The following is a 12313-nucleotide window of genomic DNA, read 5'->3' as shown; positions in this document are numbered from 1 at the left end:
TATGAAGGCACCACTGCGCTCCAACATGGGCAACAAAACAATATCCCATTTCAAAGAAAAGAAAAGAAAAAAGATCACTTAACATCTCTGAGATTAAGTTTTCTCATCTGTGAAACAGGACCACTGCTTCCACGCAGAGTGGCTGGCAAATTCAGAAGCTAATTCTAAACCACATGGCAGGTGCTTCACACAGAGCCTGCCACAGTCCATAATGGTTCTGAAGGCAATTCGGTTCATCAGAACTAACAGTTACTGAGTGCTGCCGTGTGAGAGTCGGCATCCCTCCCCAAATGCACATACGGAAATCCTAATTCCTAAGGTGGTGGCATTAAGAGATGGGCCTTTAGGAGGTGCTCCAATCACAAAGCAGAGCCTCGATGGATGGGACAGTGCCCTTATATAAGAGGCAGAGAGGCTGGGCACGCCGGCGCATGCCTTAGTCCCAGTTACTCAGGAGGCTGGGGCGCGAGGATCGCTTGAGCCCAAGGAGTTCTAGACCAGCCTGGACCCTGTCTTTATAAAAATATTTAAGAGATCAGGTGCAGTGGCTCACTCCTGTAAGCCCAGCACTTTGGGAGGCCGAGGTGGGCTGCCCATGAGGCCAGGAGTTCAAGTCCAGCCTGACCAACATGGCGAAACCCCATCTCTGCTAAAAATATAAAAATTAGCTGGGCGTGGTGGCACACCCCTGTAATCCCAGCTACTCAGGAGGCTGAGGCAGGAGAATCGCTTGAACCAGGGAGGCAGAGGTTGAAGTGAGCTGAGACTGCACCACTGCACTCCAGCCTGGGTGACAGAGCAAGACTCCATCTCAAAATATAAAATATAAAAATATAAAAATTAGCTGGGCATGGTGGCACACCCCTGTGATCCCAGCTACTCAGGAGGCTGAGGCAGGAGAAAGATCCAAAAAAATTTTTTTAAATTAGCCAGACTCTGTGGCTCACGCCTGTAATTCTAACACTTTGGGAGGTTGAGGTGGGCAGATCACATGAGGCCAGGAGTTCGAGACCAGCCTGCCCAACATGGTGAAACCTGGTCTGTGCTAAAAATACAGAAATTAGCCGGACATGGTGGTGCATACCTGCAATCCCAGTTACTCAGGACGCTGAGGCACATGACTCACTTCAATCATGTGCAACCTCTGGAGGGAGAGGTTATGATTGAGATTGTGCCACTGCACTCCAGCCTGGGCAACAGAGTGAGGCCCTGTCTCAAAACATAAATAAATAAATTAGCCAGGCATGGTGGCACACACCTGTAGTCCCAGCTACTCAGGAGGCTGAGGCAGGAAGATGGCTTCAGCCCAGGAATTTGGCTGTAGTGAGCTATGATTGCACTGCTGCATTCCAGCCTGGGTGACAGAGCAAGACGTCATTTCTTTAAAAATATTAAAATTCGAGACATGCCTGGCCAACATGGTGAAACCCCATTTCCATTAAAAATACAAAATTAGCTGGGTGTGGCAGTGTGCACCTGTGGTCCCAGCTACTTGGGAGGCTGAGGCAGGAGAATCACTTGCACTAGCAAGGCAGAGGCTGCAGTGAGGCAAGATCATGTCACTACACTCCAACCTGAGTGACAGAGTGAGACTCGGTCTCAAAAACAAACAAAAGGGAAGTGGAGAGAACGACCTCACGCCCTCTACCACGACAAAACAGAGCAAGAAGGGGCACGTCTGAACCAGGAGTGGGTCCTCAGGAAATGCCAATCTGCCTGTGCCTGTCCTTGACCCTCCAGCCTCCAGCACCATGAGAAATACATTTGTTGTTGCTAAACCCTCTGGCCGATGGTATGTAGCTGGCGCAGCCTGGCCACTCTGACAGTAAGCCCCCGCTAGGTTTGCCATGCCGCACTAGAAACACCAGTGAGGGCCTTGGGAGGAGAGTCAGGAACTGCCCCCTCTGGATTCTTCTCTACACCATCTACTTGGGGCTTCAGAAAGTGCAAGCACCTCCCCAGCAGCCTTCCCTTCTGAGTTACTGAAGCCAAATGCAACAGGGCTCCACCAAGCAGGGGCAGGTACCTGGTGGGCGCCGGGCACTCTCTCCACCTGGCAATGCCGCAAGTGGATGCTGCGGGGAGGCAGACCTGGGGGCCATGCCTAAGGTCCACTAAGCTGAGGCAGAACTGTGTGGGCAAAAATAAATCCCCAGATGGACAAGGCTCTGAGGGGATCAGGAGAAAATCCACATGGAAATGTTTAAAACCTATTCCCAGAACCCTGTCATCGCCAGGCAGAAACCACAGCCTGCAGCTACGGGGCTTCCAGGCTCTCCCACAGACCCGGAAACCTTAATCAAAAACCCATCTGAACTTACAACCACAAACTGGCACCGGCCGCAGGGCCCTTATCGGCACACAGCCTTGCTGCCAGGGAGATGGCATGAACTGTCAGGAACCAACCCGGGGCTGAGAGCCCGGCCAGTGTCCACACCACACACAGCCTGCATCTGCAGACTCTCCACCCGCAGAGATCTAGGAAATGGCAAAATGCTTTCTTCTTCTGGCATAGATTTTTGAATTAGCAAAACTGCCACTGGCTATTTCACTTGTTGCAAAAATGGTTCCAATTTTATTTTAAATTTTATTAGCTTTAAACATTATCTCATTTCATTTCATGAAAAGCTAGTGAGATTTTTCTCACACGCAGCCATAGTATTAACGAGAATAACTGGACGCCCAAAATTGCAAAAACAAAACAAAACAAAAAAACCCATCATCTTCTCCCTGTGCCTGTTCACCCAGCTTTCCACTCCAGTTGTGGAAGGTGGGCCACAGGGCTGCTCGGGAGGCCCCCACCCCGGGCACAGCCCCTGCAGCAAGCCCCTGCGTCCTCATGTCTATGCTCCACAGACTCTTTCAGCAAAGCTCTTCTCTTTCTCCCACGGGCCGTGTCCTTTAAAACTCTGTTCAAAGACTAGCAAGAGTCAACAGAGTTGCTGACAGGTGATGAGTCTGGGGGGTGACACGATGGCGCTATTTTCACTTGTCTCAGGCATGTCTCAGAACATCCAGAGTAAAGAGTTTTGAATGACAATGTTCCGTTTCATTCAAGGACCACCTGCTCACACGTCTTCTGCGCCCAGCCATGGGTTGGATGCCCTCTTCAGGGTTCCCAGGCCTGCCCCATCACTGTACCCGGATGGCCAGCTTCTCAGGCACATGCCTTGAGCCTGGCACAGAGCAGCCACCTGGGAACCATCTCCAGAATGGATACGTACCACAGCAGGCCCAGTGCCCTGCTAGCTTACAGGCTAAGCCTAGAGACAGCGCCTGACAAGAGGGAAAAACTGGGCACCAAACACTCACCCAGCAAGCCAACTGGACAGCCCAAAAGAAACAAGGGAACAAAAGGAGTGGCAGCATCTGCCCCCTGACCTCCGAGTGGGCCCACCCAGAGGGCAGTGCCAGCCGGGCACAGCTGCCTGTGCCTGTAGAAGCCGTGGCTCCTTCCTTCCAAGCTCTTGGCCAGGGAAGAGGGGCATGGGAACCAGCACGCTGCGTGGACTGACGGCAGGGCTGCCTGGCATGGGGAGTGACTGCAAAGATGCCCTGTGTCGAGTCCAAGGCATGGGCGGCACTGCTGCATTCTTCCAGGCAGAAGACAGGTGGCACTTTTCAGTAAGGGTTGGGGGAGCTGATGAGCAATGTGACCCCGTGGCCCACGGGTGCACCAGGCCCAGCGGCACCGGGTGACTCCTCTCCCTCGTCAGCGCCCTACCCAGGCGCTGCTCCACAGGGCCTAGCTGGGCGCCCAGCACAGACGCAGATGACGCATTGTCTGGCAGCATGAGTGCTGCTGTGACCCCTTCTCAGGTGCCTACTGAGTGCTGGGGACAGAAACCTGTCCCGCCGCCCGGTTACCACACGGAAGCAGAAGCCCTGAGCACTGGGTGGCTTCTGGAAGGTCAAAAAGTCAGGGAGGGCCCAGCCCAGACTGTCAACTCTCCCTACACCCCCTACAGTGAGGACGCCAGGGCTCCATGATGCCTCCACTGAAGAAAGCGGGTGGGCAGCCCAGGCCTTTAAGAACTAAAAACACTCTCGACATGTCAACAGTTCAGTAGTGAGTCGGAAATGTTTTAAACGGCCCTGATATTCCCTTCAGCTTACCTAGGGAGATGCCTGTCACACTAGGGACACCAGCTCCGGGCTTCCAAGTCCGTGAGCAAGACCACCTGAGCTGTGGGCATCGTTCTGACCACCCAATCAGAGCTGCCTTTCGAAGGGCACGGTGAACAGCCGGCTGTTCACCCGCAGAGCAGCAGCCCGGGATCCGGCTCCCTCCAGCAGAGGGTGGTGGTGCGCAGGACCTGAGGGGCGGGCCTTCCACGCTCCCAGCTTCTAATGCCAATTTACGTAAGCGACAGCAGAAACCACTAGCAGTTATTCTAGAACTCCTGGCTGGGAGCGGGTCTGCAGACTAAAATAAAGCCCCAGCTTAGGGCAGGAATTTCTAGAAACAAATGCACTCTGCTTTACGTGCTCTTCTTCGGCGGCCAAAACATTTCGCAAAGTCTTCTAAGAGCCTGAAACCTTGACTTCAGTATCAACACCCAAAACACCAAGAAAATAGAAGGGTGCTGCTTTGGAGAAGGGACCAGTGGAGGTGATTTCATCCATTTCCAGGGGGTGATTAGGGACTGGCCTGTCTTCCTGGTCCGGTTCTTCACTGTTTAAACCACAGGGTTCCTAGAACAGGACCTTGAAGCTGCTCCTCTCCTCAGCCATCCCTGGAACGAAGGGACTGGCCCCTCAATCTGAGGACCCCATCGCCTCCCCAAATATCTGCATGGCTGAGTTGGAGGTGATGCATTCTTAAGTGGACTCCTAGTGGCCAGCCCTGCGGATGGAAGACAGGTTAAAACTTCAGGAGGACCCACATTACCGACTCCACAGAGCTGGGTGAGTAGCCCGCTTTCCCCCAACAAAGCAGGAAGATGCCAGACACCCCAGCTCGGTCGCCTCTCCTATGTCATAAAACCATCACACAACACACAGTTCTACCACTCTGTCCTCAGCATGCTGTTTCTGAGTGGGAAAGGAAGTGATTGTTTTTTCGTTACTAGACTGATTTTCATACCAAATTTCAATAGGTCTAAAGGCTAAAAATAGTAAATCTTTCCTCTTTTCGAGCATTTCCAGATCTGAGCAATTTCTCAGGGATGCCAAGTGTCAATGCCCTGCACCAGCTTCATCTGGGTTCTCAGGGAGAGGCCCACTTTCTCACCCCGCCATGGCCCTGATCCTAGAGGCAACCTGATGGACTGAGACCAAATGTCCCACCCAGAACAGGCACAGCGGTGGCCTGCACGGGAAGAAGGGTGGAGCAGGGTGACCGGATTCCTCCCAGGCAAAATCTTCTGGAATTGGAAGTCTAGCCCTGTCACTCTTCTGTTTCTATCACACCTTCTGTCAAATTAAAATTTAACTCAAGGCACAGTTCCATAGGCTTACATTTATTTTAGCCCAACCTAATAAAAACGCTGCAACATGCTCACTCCTGAAACGGATCATCTGCCCTCTAACTGCGCATTTAGAAAACGTGCAATTAATAAAGCTTCATGCAGAGCGGCACTGGCAGCATGATCTGATGAAGCGGGACAGCCCTTACCTGTGGACCAGGCACGGCAGCACGGCGAGTGCCCTGGGCCAACACAGGAGTGTCCTGAGAGGGCACTGGTGTGGGAACTCAGAGAGCTTCGTGGTCCCCAAGAACTCCTTCCTAAAACTGAACTGCCTGAGAAGCTGCCTCGGAGGAAGTCCCAATGCCCAGGGGGCCCCCACCTCCACTCAATGTGACCCTCACACTACCTGCCCCACCCAGACAAGAAGGCACTCTTCCCAGGGAATGTTCCAGTAACAGAGATGTACCTGGTACCAAGGACAGTTCAATTATCCCTTTAATTAAGGCACCTTAAAGGCCCCCCCCAGCTCTTCGAGACCTCCTTCCAGTGTATTTTGCTTTCATGCATTTAGTAACCGTTTATCAAGGTCAATGGCCCATTTATGCTTCTGTGGTCAATTCTCTACTGATAATGACAGTAACAACATTTAACATAGCCTAATGACACGGAAATGTTTTAAATTGCAATATACACACACTTCTGGCACAGAGAAGCAGAAACAGCAGTCCCTAGGCCAGGTGTGGCAGCTCACACTTGTAATCCCAGCACTCAAGGAGCCTGAGGAGGCGGGAGGGTCACTTGAGGCCAGGAGTTCACGACCAGCCTAGGCAACAGAGTGAAACTCCGTCATTACAAAAAAATACAAAGAAAAATTAGCCAGGCGTAATCCCAGCTACCTGGAGGACAGAGGTGGGAGAATCACCTGAGCCTGGGAGGTGGAGGCTGCAGTGAGCCATGACTGCACCACTCACTGACTCCAGCCTGGGGGACAGAGTAAGACTCTGCCTTAAAAAAAAAAAAAAAAAATCAGCCTGGGCAACATAGTGAGACACCATCTCTGCAAAAAAATAAAAATAAAAACTAGCTGGGCATGATGGCATACAGCTGTGGTCCCAGCTACTCAGAAGGCTGAGGAGAGAGGATCTCATGGGCCTAGGGAGTCCAGGCTGCACAGAGCCCTGATCTCGCCACTGCACTCCAGCCTGGGTTACAGAGGGAAACACTATCTCAAAAAAAAGAATGAGAGATAAAAAGACTTCTAAACGAAGCAAACATACAAGTTCACAAAGAAAACGATGATGTGTCACAACCGTGAAGAACGGCATGTTCATTTTTTTAAAAGGGTGATTGATGGTAGGTATCCAATCATTAAGATATTTAACAGTGGATACTTTTTAAAAGCAATACAATTACTTTTAAATACTCACATTACACTAGAAATTGCATCTTTCACAGCTCTTCAGCATTAGGACCAAAAAGTTTAAATGTTAGCTTAAAAATGTGTCTACCAGTTTTCTATTTTTTTTCTTCTTCAGACAGTCTTGCTCTTTCGCCCAGGCTGGAGCGAAGTAGTGCAATCTTGGCTCACTGCAACCTCCACACCACCCCCAACCCCGGATGCAAGTGATTCTCATGCAGTCTCCCGAGTTGCTGGGATTACAGGTGTGCACCACAACAGCCGGCTAATTTTTGTATTTTCAGTAGAGATGGGGTTACTCTGGGCTTACTCTGTGTCAATCCCTTTTTATTCTCTATTTAAAGGGTTTGCTATGCATTTTTCATTCCAGAGTTTCCTTTCTTTGAAACAGGAAAAATGTGGTTGCCAATCAACACAGGTGGATCCAGGATTCCAAGGCAGAACCCCAGGAGAAACCTTGGAGCAAACTACAAAAACTCAGATCAAGCAGCAGCATAGAATCCCAGGTTGGAAGGGGCTTTCGAATGTGGCAAATTGAGCACCTCTGGAATGCAGTTTCCTGTCACAGCCAGCAGAATCCTTCAACAGGCTGAGGAGGATGAAAGCACCCAGACCCAGGTCTGAACAACGCTTTCCTTCCTCACTGGGGCCTGGGCTCAGCAAGGTGGGAGGGTGACACGCCAAGTCCGGTGACTTGAAAGCAATGCAATCCCTTCAGCCGCCTCAGGTTCCCACTTCCGCACCGGCTAGCACCTTCTTACTCCTGCACTGGGGACAGAATGCCCAGCACTACCTCCCCGCTGCCCCCTGGAGTTCTGACAGACTGAGAGTGAACTTGTGTTCTGGAGCCCTGACTAGGCAGGAAGGTGGGCCTTGGGACAACCCTCAAAATAATGCAGCTGCAGCCCAGCCCCTCTAACTACAAAAAAGAGAAAGCCCACCAGGTGTGATAGTATGAACCTATAATCCCGGCAGCTATTTGGGAAGCTGAGGCAGGAGGATCACTCGAGCCTAGGGGTTCAAGACCTGCTTGGGCAACACAGTGAGACACCCTGACTCTTTAAACACACACACACACACACACACACACACACACACACACACAGGGGAGAGAGTATAATCCCAGCGCTTTGGGAGGCCGAGGTGGGCAGATCACTTGAGGTCAGGAGTTCAAGATCAACCTGGCCAACATGATGAAACCCTGTCTCTATTAAAAATACAGAAATTATCTGGGCGTGGTGACATGTAGCCGTAGTCCCAGCTACTTGGGAGGCCAAGACAGGAGAATCGCTTGAACCTGGGAGGCAGAGGCTACAGTGAGCCGAGATTGCACCACTGAACTCCAGCCTGGGTGACAGAGCGAGACTAAGACTCAAAAGAAAAAAAAAAAAAGGAAGAGAGAGCGCTTACTCCCTCCCCTTCTCACCTGAAGTCCCAAAACTACACAGCAGCTGAGCCAAGGAGAACTCAGGGCCCTTCTTTCCACCATCAGGGTTCTGTGCTGCTTCCTGCAATCTAACTAGTGGCACTCAACAAATGACCCCTACCGACTGCCCGGTCTTTCTGGGGCATCCCATGTTGTCTGAGGTGGGAACTATAGCGACCCATCCACGGCTCTCAAAAAGCCACTCTACCAGGGATATGAAACACTAAGTGGGTTGTGCGGCTGCCCTCTAAGTCCGTGGATGTTTTAATCTTCTTAAAACGCCTCCTCCAAAAGTCACTTGCCAAAGAGGTCACTTCACAAACGCTAGAGGCCTCTACTAGATATTTCTCCTGTCACCTCCACCCAAATGGCAAGGGGTTGAAAATGACGACAGGGCCTGGGCAAGCTTCTTTCGGCAGGCCCCCTCCTGATTCAGGGTAGAGAAGATTCATTTCCATGAAAATTCAGGAGGCCTCCCAGTCCTCGGAAACTGCCTGGTTTCACAAAGGCTTAGCATTTGATAGTGGAGGCGGGGGGAGGCCACTAGAAGCACATTTTGAAAGTTTCACATTTAAAAAGATCCTTGTTCATTGATTGTGGTGGGGTAATTAAGCTAATCTAAACAAGCGGACCTTGTCTAGGAGCGGGTGGGGGAGGTGCAGCCGTTCAGGTCCTTCGTAGGAAAACCCACGGCAGACGCCTGCTTTTGGGGTCCTTCCTCTCTCGCCCCTTCCTTTCCACAAGGCTGCTCTTCAGCTGGGAGGTTTGCTCCGGTCAGATCTGTTTCCCCGCTCAGGTGGAGGCAAGCTTCTGATGGTGTCTCTCTGCGTGTGGCTTCCTCAGCATAATTACGCAGTGATGAAAACCTGGGGAAGCGAGGAGGCTAGCGCGCAGCAGTCCTCACCCATCATTAGCAGGAACGTGGCTTCCAGCACATTCTGGCTCCACAAATTACAGACATGACTCTGCCAGGGGTGTTCCCAAGGAGGGCACTGACAATTTGGGGTTGCCTGCCACCTACAGTGCTTGCCAGTCACCCTCACTTGGTGCCAGGCCATAAGGCTGTGGGTCACAAACCACCCCAGCCAGCCACTGGGTTTCGGGGCCCTAGGGACGAGTGGGAGAGGGCACGGGGTAGGCTGCACCACTGTCAGAACGACAATCATACAGCCCGAACCCCAGCGCTGCGCTCCTCTGTCCTCCCCTCCTCGCTCCTGACAACACAGATACAATCCATTCACCACCAAGAACCTCAACATCGGCTGAAATACCTTCCTCGGCGCCTTTCCTCCACTGGGAAAGCGGGGAGCTGCCGCAGCCCTCTCCTCCCCTGCAGATCTGCGGGGAGGACTGGGGCGGGATCTCAAGGCTCACGGAAAGGAAGCAGAATCCGGTTTACAGGATTGCTCCGCCCCTCCCCCACCCCCCTCCTCTCCAATAAGCAAAGTTAGAGGGTGTTACAAGCTGCAAGACACCTTGGAGCTCACCCAGTCCAATCTCTGATCTGCTTCCCTGATGCGAAAGGGCCAAAGCTGCAGCAGGCATCTCGGCAGGGCAGCAGGCCACGCCCCCCACGAGCCCCGGGAGGAGGCCACCGGCAGCCTTCCCCCTCCCTGCCCGGTGAGCACCTGGGCCACAAAAATACATCTTTGAATACCCAGTGTGTATTTTAAACACATTTCCAACGATCTGCGCCTTTCCTTACAGCCACTGCCACAAAAACAATTAGCCTGAATGGGTGTGAAACCCTTGATGTGTAAAACGACCTAGTTAGTTCCCCAGCCTCTCTCCAGAAGCACACAAATTCTTTACTGCGCCTGAGTCTCCTCCACCCGAACCTGACAGCTGCCTCTCCTCATCCTCAAGTGGCTTCTTCTAAACCTCTCCCAAGCATTAAATCATCTCCGCTCATTCTTTTAACACGCAGTTCAAACCTAGCAGAAAGGTGAGGAAATTACTCATTTTTTAAAGGACCGTGGGTGTTACCTGCTCTGACTGCCATGTGTTACACTCCCTAACCTGTACACCGATACTCCAGCTTTTCGTTTTCTTACTTTTTCTTAAAACCAGCACAGAACAGCAGAAGGAAAAGACTCCTACCAAACTCTGTCTGTCCGCCCATGACACAGGAAGGATGAGACCATGTCGGGAGTGAAAGTGCAGGGCGCTCTCCGTAACGCGGGGCACACGCAGCAGCGCTTTTCCTCAGCAAAATGGGCTTCGATTCGGAATCTGCCAGCCCACAAGAATCATCTGACCCCACAGCAATTACTTCAATCACTCATCTGGTAAACCCTCCTCGCTCCAGGTCCTAGACTGGAAAAAACAGCCCCAGTAACAATAATAATAAAAATGACAAGCCCTGTTTTGCTGGAGTCAGCTGAGGTATCAGATGGGGGTCAGTGGCTAAGTCTGTGAACCTGAAGCCACACTCCTTCAGTGACCCAGACTGGAGAGACACAAAACCCTCAGGCTCCTTAGGAGGTCAAGCGGCCCTTCCAAACCCTTCCTAGCCCCGGCCTTCCAGAATCATTCTGAATAGCTAACCAGGAGGCTGGGCTCCGTGTGGATCGGTCTCCGCTGGAAACGCCTCTGCTGGATGTGCTCCAATCCAGAGCACACACCTGGGGGAGGAAAGGGTTAAGCTCAAAGGGGAAAGGGACGGGGGTGCTGAGACGCAGACAAAGGTGCAGGGACTTCCACAGAGCAGGGGCTCTGCGCCTGGACGCACTGACGCTCTGGCCTCTTTCCTCCAGGAACAAGGTGGGCCTCAGGGAATCAAGGTATCTTCAAAGGGACACACGGGAGGGCAGTGTCGATGAGACCAGGGCAGCGCCACAGGCCGGCGGTGCAGGCTGAGGGTCCGAGGTGGGGGACACTGGCTAGCAGTGCTGCGAGGAGCGTGCGTGCACTGGGGAGAGGGAAGGGTGGGAAAGAAGGGGAGGGGGAAGGGAAAGAAGGAAGTGTGTTCGGTTGGGAGGACCGGTACGGGCAGAAGGGCGTGGGGGCCACTGCGCCAGTGGACCCGGTGGGTCAAGGGCTGAATTCTCAGAAGTTAGAGACAGCAGGCAAGGGTGAGGAGGGCAGGACAGGGTCAGGACCAGGAGTTAGAGGCGCCAAGCTCCTCTCTGGGTAGAGAAACCCGAGGAACTGGGGTCGGAGGGACTGATGGGTGCGAAAGGGGGCCGGGTCCAAATGAAGGCGGGCGCTACGGGGTGCGGGCCGAGGGGGATCAAGGAGACTGCAGGGCTGGGGACCAGAGCAGGTGCAGTCGGGGAAGAGGCGGCGGGAAGGAATGGGGGCCCCTGAGGAGCCAGTGCAGGCCGGGTCGAGGCAGGTCCCCTCCCCCGGAGAAGATGGTGCGGGGCTGGGACTGAGGCGCGGACCTGGCCTGGAGGCCGAGGCCGTGCGGGAGGTGGGGGTGGAGAGGCGGCAGGTGCCTGGCGCCCAGTGGCGAGGTGCAGGGGGCGGCGGGGGGAGGGGGCGGCGGGCCGGGCCACTCACCTGTCTCCTCCGGCCGAGGCCGCGGGGGCGGCGGGGCGGCCGGGCCTGGCCGGGCCGGGCAGGGGCGGCGGGGGCGCAGAGCCCCGGGCGTACGGGGGTCGGGCTGCGGCGGCAGCGGCGGGTCCAGGCAGGGGCTGCTCCCTCGGCCGGCCGGCCGGGCGGGTCAGTCAGTCAGCGACGCGGGCGCGGAGGGAGCGCTGCGAGGCTGCGGCCGGCGCGCGGGGACAACGCCGCTTTATCGGGTCGGAAACAGCCGCTCCGCGCCGCTTCCGCTGACGCAGCGCCGGCCCCTGCGCCTCATGACTATGCAGCACCCGCCGCCGCGGGACGGGGATTCGGGGGCGGGGTCTGCGCCGCGCGCGCCTATTGGCCTCCGCCGCCGCCAGCCCCGCCCCCGAGTGGCAGCCACGCCCCACCGCGCCCCCTGCCCCGCCCTTGCGCGCTCCGCGGCTCCCGCCCCCGGTCCTAGCCCCGCCCCGTCCCCCCTCCTCCCGCTACGCCCCCGGCCCCGGCTCCTCGGCAAGGAGCGCCTGCCCCCTGTCCCCCAAAGCACTG

The 12313-nt window shown here is 54.3% G+C and overlaps 1 protein-coding gene across 5 annotated transcripts in view; it reads right to left on the bottom strand.

Moving 5' to 3' along the window:
* Nucleotides 1–11998, bottom strand: part of SLC45A4 (solute carrier family 45 member 4) — a 100435-nt gene extending 88437 nt beyond the window's left edge. For 2 of the 5 annotated variants that reach the window (XM_035276996.3, XM_078353042.1), the window contains exon 1: nucleotides 11759–11998. The gene's annotated coding sequence lies outside the window, so the exon portion shown is untranslated. Of the gene's footprint in view, nucleotides 1–8886; nucleotides 9607–11758 lie in introns of those variants that run through there. The other 3 variants (XM_078353041.1, XM_078353040.1, XM_035276997.3) reach the window with 3 other exon arrangements.
* Nucleotides 11999–12313: the final 315 nt, after the last annotated feature.

Source organism: Callithrix jacchus, chromosome 16 (genome assembly GCF_049354715.1).
Source record: "Callithrix jacchus isolate 240 chromosome 16, calJac240_pri, whole genome shotgun sequence".
Lineage (NCBI taxonomy): Eukaryota > Metazoa > Chordata > Mammalia > Primates > Cebidae > Callithrix > Callithrix jacchus.
This window is presented reverse-complemented; position numbering and strand designations above follow the sequence as displayed.